We start from the raw sequence: 2591 nt of genomic DNA, 5'->3' as shown, positions 1-2591 counted from the left end.
TGTGTGTGCGTGTGTGTGTATATGTGTGTGCGTGTGTGTGGGTGGGGGGGATGCGTGTGTGTGTGTGGGTGGGGGGAGTGTGTGCGTGTGTGTGTATATGTGTGTGTGCGTGCATGCGTGCTTGTCTGCGTGTGCGTATGTGTTTTTTGTTTTTTATGTACCTACACGCGTGCCTATGAGCACTTGCGTTCGTATGTATTGCCTGCCGTCGTCACATGTTCCTGCTTTCTGTCTGACAGAGCATCACATTGAAGGGAGACAAGAAGCTAACGTATTCCCACGCCATGCCGTCAGCGCCAGTCAATGGTATTCCCATGAGGGCCATCCACAGGGTAGGTGTTATCTCTCCAACTCACAACATACATCGTAGAACTACATGCGCGTGTACGATTACATTTATAATATTGTACCTGTGCGCGTGCGTGCGTACGCGTACGTGCGTGTGCGTGTGTACGCGTATGTGTGTGCGTGCGTGCGTGTACGTGCGTGTGTACGCGTATGTGCGTGCGTGCGCGTATGTGCGTGCGTGCGTGCGCGTGTGTGCGTGCGTGTACGCGAACGTGCGTGCGTGCGTGCGCGTACGTGCGCGTGTGTGCGTGTGTACGTGAACGTGCGTGCGCGTACGTGCGTGTGTACGCGAACGTGCAGGTATGTGTGTGCGTGTGTACGCGAACGTGCGTGCACGTATGTGTGTGCGTGCGCATGCGAGCACACGTCTACGTGACAGTCGTAATCTCACTCCCCCCCGCAGTCTGTACTACTACTGCTACTGTCTACACTGTCTACTACTGCATGCGTGTGTGTCGTACAGGTGGCATGGAACCCGAACCTGGGCGCGCACTCGTGGCTGCTGATGGCCGGCTACAGCGGCCTCGTACAGATCGTGCGCGTCGCCACGCTGGAGCGCAACAGCAAGCGCTTTGTGAGCAAGGCGAGGGACAGCGGACTCGTCCAGTGGTGTCTCCCCGATGACAGCATGGAGGAGGACGAGGAGGAGGTCATGCAGGTACGTGAAGGTCGCGCGGGAAGGTCTCGGCATATTAGATAGTACCAGGGTATGTTCCGGCAGTACCCTGGGGTACATAGACCCTATGAGCCTAAGTGACTCGGTGATTCTCCACTTTTTTTCTCCCGAAGGGCGTTCAAAGGATGATGAGGAGACTTGGGGTTGGTTTTTAGTTAATTTAAAGCGAGGATTTCACATGTAAGTGACGACGCACATGCACGGTGAATCTTCGATTTTTCCGAAGGGCGTTGTAAAGGTTGATGAGGATGCTCGAGGCGCATGCGTCGGTTTTTAGTTAATTTAAAGCGAGGATTTCACGTGTAAAGCACAACCCACACACCCGAGCAAAACGGGAATTTTGTTTTTTAGCGTTTCGCGTTCTGCTCGGCGAGCAAGCGCGCACACGCCACCCGACACAGCACACAGCTGAGCAAAACATACAGAAACACTGCGTACAGCGCCGCTGTCACATGACATCCAAGATCGTAGTCGCCATTTTGTGTGTCATGTTATATTTGTAAGGATATTGATTGGAGACCGTCTGTTGCGTTTCGCTGTGTAGCAGAACGATTGACGCACACCCCCGAGCAAAACGTACGTTCAGGCGAAAACACGTTCAGCGAATCAAACATTGCCTGTTCAGCTGAACACGCTCAGCTGAGCAATGTTTTTTGTTTCGGGAATCCGCACACAGCCACGAACATCGAGCGAAACACGTTTTTGCTCCACGTTCAGGTGTTTTGCTCGGATGTGTGCGTTGGGCTTAATTGATGCATACGTGCCTCCGCAGTGAATTTCCGATTTTTTTCTGAAGGGCATTGTAAAGGATGATGAGGATCGATGCTTGGGGGAGGGGGGGGGGGATAATGGGTTTGTTTTTAGTTAATTTCACGTTTTTATCAACCGTTTTTATATTTTCTCACCCGTTCTGATACTTACGGGTACTCTTTGCATAACACCAAATCTATATAGTAAGGCAAACAATGCCGAGCACGCTCGCGGTGCGTGCGTTGGTTCTGAATTAATTTAAGCATAAGGGGAACGTTATTCAGGATAATTGGATTTCTTTTCTATATGTGGGTCTAACTATAACTTGCCTTGGGGTAGTTTTGCGCTGATTCTAATCAGTAATGTTAGGAAATACAGCTGGTGGGATAAGGCAGCGAGGCAAGCATATCTTTAAAGGGATGGGGACTAAGGTAGCTTACTTTTTTACTTCTCGTCGCCACTAAATCGAGAACGTTCCGTTGTTTTCGCAGAGCGCGTGCAGTATCACGCAGCGCCGGCTGACGCCCCAGCAGGAGGAGCCACCGTGCACCGACGCGCCCGTCTGCAACGGCGACGAGTTGCCGCCGGCGACGGATTCGTCGTCCGCAGCCGACGCGGTGCCGGCAGACAAGCAGACGCTGAAGAAGGAGAAGGTGGCGGCGGTGCCGACGCCGCCGCGGCAGGAGTATCCCGAGGAGTTTGAGCGCATGCCGATGACTTACGATGAGTTCAGAGACGACTGGTGTCTCGTTTACGAGGAACTCGACCTGGTAGGTGGCGCTCGTTGATGTATGCGTGTGTGTGTGTGTGTGTGTGT

This window comes from Priapulus caudatus, unplaced genomic scaffold, assembly GCF_000485595.1.
Source record: "Priapulus caudatus unplaced genomic scaffold, Priapulus_caudatus-5.0.1 Scaffold1337, whole genome shotgun sequence".
Classification (NCBI taxonomy): Eukaryota; Metazoa; Priapulida; class Priapulimorpha; order Priapulimorphida; family Priapulidae; genus Priapulus; species Priapulus caudatus.
The sequence above is the reverse complement of the archived record's forward strand: the minus strand, read 5'-3'. Positions refer to the sequence as shown.